The following is an 11731-nucleotide window of genomic DNA, read 5'->3' as shown; positions in this document are numbered from 1 at the left end:
GCTCCAGAGTCTCTCTGGGCCGGATGCGCTTGATTCTGAGAGAGCCGTCTTCAGCTGTAAAGGTTTCGACCTGAGGATCTTCATCCTCATAGTCTGTCAAGACTTCTGGGTCTTCACCCAGACGGTTAGGGGGTGGTACAGACTCTTGAACCATCTTCGAGGTACTCTCCCCACAGAGGACGCCAAATGTTTTGGGTGTTTTTGTCCCTCGGGAGAGTTACAACACGAAGACTGGTTCGGGGTGAGCTGTACCTGCAAAACAAACGGAGACACCAGATGGGTGGTGCTCCGCCTCCGACGCACAAGTTAGGAACTTGAAGGGAGAAAAAAAGGTGCGGAAATTAAGGTAGGGATCTACTCAGATTCCAAGCTCAGGATGTCTCTATCAAAGAGTAAATGTGTAATAAATAATCAAAACGTGTCCCCAAAAAGAGGGTCATCTCCCTATTTATAGGGTCTTTGGGATTTGTGCCCCTGATTAGGTCACTGTACCCTAATCAATGGTGGGCTGCGCCGCTTTGCGGCTTCTCGGGATTTGGGCCTGAAGGCCGCCCTTTTTTCCCTTATTTTCTAGAGCGACAAGTGTCAAGCAGAGATTGGTCCACTTGGGCCATCTTGAGGCTGACACGTGTCGTCCTCTGATTGGACCACGTGGCGGGGTAAAATTACCCTAAACAACTAACATCTCCTAATTTCTTTAATGGAGGCTTCTACACATAATTTTTTTTTTTAGATTATTCTTACTTCTATAGAAGTTATCTATACAAGGAGGTTTCTACACAGTTTCATCATAATATATGTAGTATAAATATCATTCCTCTAAACATCTTAATTTAAAAATATTTCACACAAGAACACTTTAGTGTCTTCCGAAGCACTCTAAAACTCTGTGGAGGGCACTACACTATAATATACAAACTCATATTTTAATTTTTGAGTCTTCGTCTCGTCTAGAAAATTCACTCTAGAAAATACGACATCACCATCGTGTTTCTCAGCCCAAACTACAATGGTCCCTTAAGTTTGAGCCTATTCAGAGTCCATTTGAACCTCTAAATGACCCATTATTAGGCTATTTTTCTAAACATTGTGCTTTTATTTATAACTAGTATAGTGTTGATAAGTAATCTTTCTATATTTCTTTTATATATTTTGTTATTGATATCAATTTAAAATAACTTGGCTTTAAAATTTGGTATATAAATATTAAATAAACATGTACGTAGTCCTTTTTTTTTATAATGTTTATATTTATTGTTGCATTATAATAATATTTACTACAATGTTATGTAAAATTTTCTAAAATGATGGTTAGACAAAATATATTTAAGGTTTCATTGAGCTTATATGTTCAGAGTGGAAGCTTAAAAAATGTATATAATTAGCTATCAATCTCTAATATTGTTGTACATTGAAAAGATTCAAAAATAGTAATGAGTATACAACAATACTGATGCCAAAGTCAAGTTTCGTATTCACTAGGAAAAAAAACCACTTAGCCACCGGTTCAAAACCCCCCTAAGCCACCGGTTCTGAACCGGTGGTCATTTGGGGGGTGGCAATAACCCCAAGAAAGGCCACCGGTTCAAAACCGGTGGCAAAAATGATTATTGCCACCGGTTAACCGGTGGTAATATTTATTATGGCCACAAGTTAACCGGTGGCAAAAACCCATTCCCGCTTTTTTTAAAGGGATTTTTGGCACCGGTTCTGTTCAAAACCGGTGGCAAAAATGGCCCAAAAAATAATTATTTTTTTTTCACATAAAATGATATATAAACACTAACATATATATATACTTACATATTTTCATTAAAAAAGGCTATAATATTACAATTTTGGTCCAAAAAACTTAAAAAAAATACTAGTCACTGTTAAATACAAGCAAAGTCACACCAATGAAACAGCCTTGGCGAGGCAGCAGCTGCAGCAGCCTTACGAGGCAGCAGCAACCTTGCGTATAGATAAAATCTTCCAATAGTCTTCGTATATTTTCTCTTTTGTCACCTCCTCTGACATTGATCTAGAATGCTCCACCACTCCAATCAAGCGATAAATGCAATTGTCCCTCTTTGTGGACCTGCAAGCTTGTTCAAGCAACAGATCTTAATATATACTTCGTATACAGTCCTTACTACACCACACTCACAATAAAGGTAGCATGATACAGAATGCATGCATATTGCAATAAACACAGCTAAGTAGAATTTACACACACAAACTGAAATTTTACTCTCTACATTCATATGGTTCACCCCACCCTCCTTTTCTTGTCCTAGATTGGGAAACTCCATTATTATGAACTTAAATGACTGTCTAGTCAACACAAAAACCAAAAAAAAAAAAGGAAAGGGAATAAAAAGCTGGCACCTCAAATTCAAACATGCTCATGAGGGAGTGCTTTATCTCTTTTAAAGTGCCAAGTATTTGTAGCACATAATTAAATGTATATATATATATATATATATCATAATATCAAAACCAGGCAGCAAGGGCAGTAAAAGCAAGTAGCTTAAATTAGCAATTAACACAAGTGCACCAAGAGAAATGCATATCATACTTAAGGATCCCTTCTTTCACCAAAACTCAAAATTAAGAAACATAAGACACATCGGCACCACATAGGCACATCACATCAGCATTGTATTTAGAAATAATCAAATCTCACAATCACACCACATAGGCATATCGCAGCAGCATCAATAATAATGCATAATAACAAAGAATCAATCACAACAGCAGAATACAAAAATATCATCATCAAATGTCAAAATTATCAGAAAACTAATTTGATTTTGACCCCTTACAATTAGCACCACAGAATATTTCCAATAAAAAGCAAATTCAACCATATATAACCAATCAAATACTCGAAGTAAGGCAAAATAAACATGATCCAGATCATATTAAAAAGCAACAATCTTTAAGCCTAAAATAAAACAAAACCAGCTAAATTCGACAGAATATGTAACACCCAAATCCTTTCATCCACAAATTTTATAATCAAAACACCAAAAACTTGCATCAAGATATAGAATACGAAAAAAAAGCAGGATTAATTGTGAAATTTCAATTAATAGAACCTACAAAAATCAAAGATACAAATTTAATAGCAACTATAACAATCAAAGATACAAATTTAATAACATGCTACAACGACACATGCTAATGAAATCTACTTTTTTGTAGAATGATTGAAAAGCTACAATCATGAAGCACCGCGCACCAAAACCACTGATCAAACAAGCAATCGCAAACACCTAAATATACAGAACTATAAACCTGACACACTGAATGGCAGGAGTACATGAATGGGAAGAGAAGAAAATATCTATATCCTCAAGACCAAACACACAAAAAAACACCACAACCCGAATGAACTCAAGTCGGTTGCAGGGGACCAAGTCGATCAACAGCATAATTTCAGTCCCAAACAGCAGCTATGCTTGCAAACTCAAAACAAAAAGTTTTAGAATCCCATATTTCTAAAACATAGAATATAAATGAGAATTCATCAAATCGTGAATTATGGAGAAAAATAACAAGAAAATACTTTCCATATTAAGCATTTCATTACCTAACACTCCAACTTTATCGTCTCCTAAAATCGACTCCTAATTCATCTAAATATCAATTAATAGCAACTAAAACAATCAAAGATACAAAATTTAATAATAAGCTCTGGACAAATTTTCCCACATAAATTATATCAACAAATTGACAAAACAACATCAAATATCGAGATTTTTCATCCAAATATCATAATAATAACAACTTAAACAATCAAAGAGGCAACAATCAATAATTATAAAGGTTCAAACTGATTAATTTCACGAAATAAATCCATACAAAACCACTAATATGACACATATACAGCCACTAAGGTACCTTCAGAAGTGATATTAAATTTGGTGATCGCTAAATGAAGCAAGCATAAAATCCAAGTCTTTTTCTGACCTGTGTGAAAAGTATACTTGTCAATAATTGATACTTCCCTAAGCAAGATACGGAGTATCAGAGCAACAAACAAAAAGCCTAAGAAATTATCAAAAACATGAAATTAGAAACTGGAAAATCATTATTCAAAAAAAAAAAAAAAAAAAAAAAAAAAGAAACTGGAAGATCTATTTGTATACTCTAAGCATACATCTACATATATGTTAACTTTTGATTTTAAAAATCTATTTCAATGGACTTAACTTCTCTAAATTTACCTATCATTAACTTTGTTCTAAAATATGATTGAAATCATCTCAAAGGTAGTCTAGAAAGGTCTAATTTAGCCATGTCTAAGATATATACAAAGAAAAGGAAATGTGACCAAATCTCAGGAACTTCAACATAAGATAAGTAAATTATTAATCAAAATTCAAAGAGGTCAAGGATATGCATTTTGTAAAAGTAATTAAAAACATTAGGATCTACAAGCTGAGGGTAAAATAATTAAAAATAAAATATGCATAATGCATAAGATAAATTCTGTACATCAGATCATTAGGATTTATGCATTAAAAGGGCAGAAGACAGGTGTGCACTTTCAAAGAGATTAGATATTGAAAGTAACTAGCAACTCCATCCATGCACAAACAACTAAACAAAAGGCAAAAGAAATTTCATGATTTCTTATGTAAAAAGCAGGAAGGCTGGAAGGGACAGCCACTACACATCTTTAAATAGCCAATAAACAAGGAGACCTGGTGCTAGACATGCAGACTCAATTTTTCAAAGCAGAACTAAACATGTCCACTGCACATTATGAGCAATAAAGATTCAAGAGACATCACAGGGCCCAAATTGACAGAATGTTGAAAGAGACTCATAACACATTTGAGCACTTCATTCCATATACTGCTAATGTACAAGTGCAATATTCATCAGTTTGAAAAAAATTCAAGTAGAAGCCAAACCTCCACCTCCCACCCTCTCACTCTATATATAGCTCCCGAAAAAAAGTAGCTAACGACAACAACTATTGATATATTATCTAATTCGAGCTGCAAAATCATCATTACAACCAAAACAATAAAACATTGCATCTTTTCGAGATCTTTTTCAAATCCAAGTAGCAAAATCATCATCATTATTTCAAACAAAACAACCCCCTTAGACCTTGCATCAGATTTAGGATTTCAAACAAAACAAAGCCTCATTCAGAGACAACAGAGGAACATTAACAGCAGATTTAAAATTCAGAACAGAATCCTTAGCTTGGTAACATCTGAGTGAATTCAACATATCTTCATACAACCCCCTTAGACATTACTATTTATTCCTTGAGACGTTTACCCATTTTTCAGCATAAGGGTTGGCACTAATGTTGACATCAACACCACCTTTAACAGTCCACTGCAAGTAGATAAACACATAATACCACATCAATTAGTTGCAAGCCCAGAAAACCATAATTCACAAACTTGCAAGAAATGAAAAGATTTGTACAGATTCATACCTTTCCATCTACGTCCCAAAGGCATCCATTGAAGAGTTCCTTGTAGGGGTATGAGTCAGACAAAAGCTCAACACCTAATAATTTCGAGTTTTGGATGAATCCATTAGATAACAATCAAACGAATACTATACACACAAAATATTGACAGATCTCACGAGCAAAAAACAGTACTTCAAATTTAAATTGTTCGACCAAAATTGAGTTCCTACATATCTATTTCTTAAGAATTCAGTGATTTATAGACAAACCAAAATTCAACATTGATCACAAATATAAATCAAATCTCACGATAACAAACCTATATAAATATACATGATCAAAGACAAAATCGATAAGCCCCATATCAAGTTCAATTTTTTCTGTAATTAGGGTCAGATTATCACGAAAATGCAGAAAAATTATTAAGAAACATCCTTTACCTCATCGTCATCAAACTCATTACCATACCCAACCTTCACATGGCCTCAATACCCGAGTTAAATCCCGTACCCAGGTTCGCTCCACTGCACATCAGTAATTTAAAAGCACAAAAACACAGATCTATATGGTGTTAAGAAATCTGACAATGAAATGTTGTCAAAATTCAGTAATTGCGAAGCTGCATGTAATTGAGAAAGGAATTCAACAATTTCTATGGAGTAATATTGAATTAAATCGAAATCCATAAAACCCTTGGTTTTCGAAAACATGAAATTGTAAATTTGACAAAAATGAAAACTCAAAAAACACGAAATAATGAAATTATTTACAGAGAAAAGAAGAAAAACGCACGAACCTTCAGGGAAAATCATTTCGCGAGGGGGAAACGACGAGAGGTGGGTTTGTATCAGCTCCTAGCGCCACTGCCGCCGTTGCTAGGACATGAATAGAGGGAAGCGGGAGGAATGGACGACGGCACGGTGGAGAGAGGAAAGAGAGAACGCGAGATAGAGGAAAGAGAAAGAGCTGAGAACGCGGAAAGAGAAAGAAAATAGAGGGGCGAATTTGTTTTTTATTATTGCCACGTGTTTTGAACAGGTGGCCTTAAAAACATATGCCACCGGTTCGGTTTGAACCGGTGGCAATTATAAAAAGCCTAGTCCCGCCCATTTTTTTCCCATCGGTTTTTTAAAAATCGGTGGCCATGGCTCGGTGCCTTTTTGTATTTTACTACTAGTGATTCTTAGTTTTAAACCTACTTAATCCTAAAATCTAACAAGTAAAAGGAAAGGGCAAAAAAAATTTAAATAAATAATTTGGAGGGAAAAATTTTAATGATAGCTTGACACGTAGGACACTTTAAGGGATTGATGATATCAGCACGTTTTGTTTTAATCTTTTTTGAAAAATATACTACCTCCGGTCCATTTTACTTGTAACTATTTTCTTTTTGGGCTGGTCCACATTACTTACAACTTTCCCATTTCTTTCCCTTTTTAGTAAATTTTTAAAGGCAAATTTACCATTTCACCCTTACTTTTTTTTTAATTCAACTTTATTAAACTACTAACCTTATCTTATTACACAGCAAAACTGATTAATTAAATAAATCATTCCCACCAAAATTATACCCCAACCCTTCAAATTCAACAACTCCCTAACTACCTCAATTAAATGCTCCTCATTCAATTCACCAGATGAATTGGGTGGAGTTCATTTATTGGAGAATTCTCCAGAATAAATCCCTCCCACACAAACCCTAGTTCTTATTTTCTCACTCCAATCCTCACTCGCAGATTACCATCCTCCCTCTTTCTTTGTCTCTCTTCTTTAGTTTGTTGTTTCTGAGTTCCTCTCTTCATCCTTTCTCTGTTTCAACTTGTGAAATCCTTCAATGGCTTCTCCTACCGACAAAAACCTAGAACTAACTTGCCATGAAACCCTAGAATCTAGTGCTTCTAGCAGCCGATCTGGGAGCGTACGTCACCTACAAGCCCCAGCGTGGAACGGGTAACATGAAACCTGGTCGCCATGCTTCTGCGATTGCGAGGAAGCGGATCCGGGGGGGCAAAATTCGCTGAGTATGTCAGCGATGAGGAGGAGACGCCGAAGGTGGTGGTCTTTGAGGCTGCAGCCCGTGATGAACCACCATCTGAGGTGGTTCCTAAGGCTGAGGGTTTCGTGGTTGCTGTTGGGGTTTCTGGCTCTCCAGTGACTGAGGTAGAGGTGTCTGCTACCGGATCTGCTACAGGGGAGTCTACCCCAGTAGATTTGGAGGTTTCTAAGGTGGTTAAGCCACCAGAGTCCCACGACCGTGAAGAGGGGCCTTCCTCCGGCGCTAAACGCATCAAATCTAATCTTTTGACGGAAGGCATGACGAGGGAGGAAGTGATTGAGGCTTCCCTATCATTCCCATAAACATTGCTTTGATCTTGAACCTCCTTGATTGCTGTGCCCTGTATGGATCTTCTTCTGTAGTCAGTAGGTAAAAGGTTCTTGTTTCCGGATTAATGTAGAACCATTTCTCATCTAAATGTATCCATTGTTGCAAATCAGTGAATGTTGGGTCCCCTAGAGCTGGTATAGGGTGAATCAGACTTAAAACCCATTTTAGTCTTGACACTTTGTGCTTCTCTGTCAATGCTGGGTGATTTGTGCTTGTGTGTGTTCTGAGCCTGCCTTGCTGCCTAAGCCTATGCAATGCTGTTTTGGGAATTTTAAGTGCAGCAGCATATCCCTTTTCAGTTGTTCTTTTGTACAATGGTACTGAAGTCATGAACTCATCTGTGTATTCTTTTGCTTTGCGTCCTGTCCTGCCTAATTTTTTTGTATTGACATCAACAACAATACCTTGTGCTAGAGAGTGTTTTATTACCTGAAACCACCTTGTTGTTGTGGATTTGTGCACTTAAGGTTTTCTTGCTAAATTGGCTAAGCCTCTTGGTAGTGAGTCCCCCTCCATGTGCAACATAATCTCATCAACAATTGCTCTTTTATGTTCTACTGTCATCTCTCTGCTTGCTCTGACATAGTTCTGTTGCAATTCTTGGTTTGCATCATCATCTGCATCATATCCATCTGCATCATCATCTTCATTTTGTTGGTCTTGTTCCTGATCTGAATCTGACGACCATTGATACTCTTCATGGATGAATTGTTCTTCATTTAATTCATCTTCCATGAGCTGCTGCTGTTGAATAAACTCGTCCATTAGTTCATCTATGAACTCTTCCATGAGTCCCTTCCCTTTTTTATTTTTCAGGATTGTTTTTTGGTGATGAAGTGGCGGCTGGTGGTTTTTGGAAGGTCTTCAACAGAGCCTATTCCAGTAATTAATGAAGCTGCATCTACTAACACAACTTTAGGAATTAGGATTTAACTAATCTAGATTTAGATGGTTGTAATTTGCTAGGGCTGCCTGTGTTTTGGATTTACTAAACTAATTTCTCGTGTATCGTACTTGAATTTATCCTCCCCCTTCCCCCTCCCCAATTCCCTTGAAACTGATCTTTTGAAAATGGGGAACTGGAAGAGATGCCCAGCTTTTATATAGGGCATTTTGTTTGAATTGAATTGCTAAATTTGAATTTTGGGGGAATTTGGTAAAAAGTTTGAAATTTAGGGAAATTTTGGGAGGGATACAAAGTGGGAACAAAATTTTCCCACTACTTTCTTACACTGGTAGGAAATAAGGGTGGAAATTTCCCACTAAATTCACAAAAGTACACTAGGTTCCTAAAGTCAAAAAAAGGACCACAACAATTCCCTCCAATTTTACTCTCCTAATTATATACTCTTACTTTTTCTAATTCACCCCTTAAAAGTTTTGCCTCGGCCTCCGCAATCATCATCAAAGTTGCTAGTAAAGTGGAACGGAGGTAGTATATTGCATTATTATTGTATTTTTTTTTAAACTTAAACTTTATGCGATTTTATTTATTTTACATAAAACTTGTCAATTTTCAAATTTTAGATGTTGTTTGTTGCTAATATATTTTGATTATTTTAATACAAATATTCTACCTTATTTTATTAATATTAAACCTTTGTTATTTTGAATCACCTTGTGTTTAACTTAATTTCCATTCTACTTAAAAATTGTGTTATATTTTTATATAATTAAGCTCTATGTCATTTTAGTTTGCTTAAATAATAACATTGTGTTATTTTGGATTGAACCTTATGTTATTTTGCTAATATATAATGTTTTGCAAAACATTGTGTTATTTTTATATTAATCCTTATATAGTATGGACATATGATTTAAACACTACACTCGTATTATTTTGCTATTTTTTTAAAAAAATAAAAAATAAAATAAAACGTTGTGTTTAGACCCCTCACGGTACTCATTTAGTATTACGCATGGGCAACCCTACTATGTTGTTGCCTTCATGGCCCCATGATATCTCTTAACTTACAATGCTACCCTCATGCCCAATGACCCATTCCACATCCCTAATGATAACAAATTAACAATGGTCTTCTTTTAGGGATACTTCTATTCACATGCTTTTCTCTTACCTAAACTTATCTTACCTGAACTTATTTTAGTTGTAATTTGAACTTGATTATCTCTTATCAAAACTCATTTTTTTTATTAACTTAGCCTTTTCAACTTGAAATAAGTGAAAATTAGGTGAACAGAACATGCACGACCTTAACAGGTATTGTATTTACATCTAAATCTTATAATCCGGTACTGGAGTAATTATGAATCTGTATGATGGAGTCCCAACTCCCAAGTATATTAGACATAATTCCATCCCAACAATTGAATTCATACCTAACTTTGGTATGGGACTCGCCAGTAGGGCCGGTCCGGAGGGGGTAGGCCTCGAGTACGAGCGCCTAGGGCCCACGCCAGAAAGGGGTCCAAAAAAAAATCAAATTGTATAGTTGTAGAATTTTACTCTGTAGTTTTAACTCATTAGAAAAAAGCTACTATTTAAAAGGATAATTACTGCATTTAGTTAGCAATTAACATTAAATTACTTAGATATCAATTAGGTGGAGATGACAATGCAATATAACCTCTTCACTTCTTCTTCTAATCTTCTGGATTCTATGAGTATTTGCTCCAAAATATTAAAATTTTCAATTACACCGTTTGTCTATTTCATATTTATTCAATTACCCAAACATTATGCAAAATTATTACTCTAGTTTTGTGTATGGAGACATACTATTCAAATAATATAAGTCATTCTTTTATTTAAAGTTATTGCGTATAAAAAAATTTGTTTACGTATTTAAGGGGTCCCTTTTCTTATATTATGCCTAGGGCCCAAAAATTTCCAGGAACGGGGCTGGGACTCGGGAAGTTTGGAAGATTGGTTTTAATACCAGAAAAAACACTTCAAAGTGTAAATGAATGGACCCCGAAAAGGCCCAATATCTATGGCTAGATAAGCCCACACTAATAGCTTTATTGTAACTGGGCTATCTTGTAACTTTGTAACAATTATGTCCACGTTAGTGTACAGCGTGATATGCGTTGTTTAGGCCCAATTTATTTTCAATAACTTAACTCTTTTTTTTTTTTTTTTTGAGGCAAAACTATTCTTGAAAGTTGATCGATAAAACTAGTTCAAAGGAAAAAAAAAAAAAGTATGGAATAGTTTAAAATACGATGTACAATATTTTTATTTATTTTTTTATAATAATTTCAACATTTAAAATGTAAAAATAATAATCATATTTATGCATAGAAATCAACTTAACACGTTGTGTACTTGATGGAACTCATGGAAGAGTTTGAAAAGGAAAGAAAGTATGGAGTAAGAAACATTTCACACTGAAGCTGAATCTTTCACAATTCTGGCAAATTATGGTAAAGGCTAAAGCATGATTGCAGGAAAGTAGGAAACCGTCTCATTTAGTTTAATGAACCTGCCGACATTCTCTCTCCTTAATCTGCGCCATTACTTCCGACCTTTCCTGCTTTGTGGTCGCTGGTAAACCTCCATGCCTAACTATTGGACTATTGGTCTATTTCTCAGGAGTAATGACCTAATACATTCACGAACAAGTTCGGTCAAAACTTATCAGTTATTTGTTATAGTAACAAACAAGGTTGAACAAAAATTTTAAGCTTGTCAAATAAATGAATAAAGCTCGTACAATATCATGTTCAGCTCGACAATGTTCGTAAACAGCAATTTTAAGTTTGTTTTTAAGCTTGCTCAGTTGCTCATGCTCGATTATAACTCGGTTAAAGCTTGAAAAATCTCTATTATATTAAAAAGTATATTTATATATTTTTTTACTCGTACATATTTATGAAATTTAATAAATATTTCATCCTATAAAGGCATAAAAATAAACTCTGCAAGTCCGAACCGTGCCATTTTTTTTTTCCTA

At 35.1% G+C, this 11731-nt stretch overlaps 1 long non-coding RNA gene across 3 annotated transcripts; it reads right to left on the bottom strand.

Moving 5' to 3' along the window:
* Positions 1-1783: 1783 nt before the first annotated feature.
* LOC110722482 lies at positions 1784-6427 on the bottom strand. 3 transcript variants are annotated; one of them, XR_002511613.1, is made up of 5 exons: positions 6225-6427; positions 5869-5952; positions 5450-5523; positions 3889-5346; positions 1784-2087 (listed from the first exon to the last, which is right to left on the bottom strand). It is a non-coding gene; the product is annotated as an uncharacterized LOC110722482 (long non-coding RNA). The 3 variants fall into 3 exon arrangements; XR_002511612.1 differs by having other exon boundaries at positions 1784-2080; XR_002511611.1 differs by having other exon boundaries at positions 1784-5346; positions 6225-6420.
* Between the last annotated feature and the right edge of the window lie 5304 nt (positions 6428-11731).

Source organism: Chenopodium quinoa, unplaced genomic scaffold (genome assembly GCF_001683475.1).
Source record: "Chenopodium quinoa cultivar QQ74 unplaced genomic scaffold, ASM168347v1, whole genome shotgun sequence".
NCBI lineage: Eukaryota > Viridiplantae > Streptophyta > Magnoliopsida > Caryophyllales > Amaranthaceae > Chenopodium > Chenopodium quinoa.
This window is presented reverse-complemented; position numbering and strand designations above follow the sequence as displayed.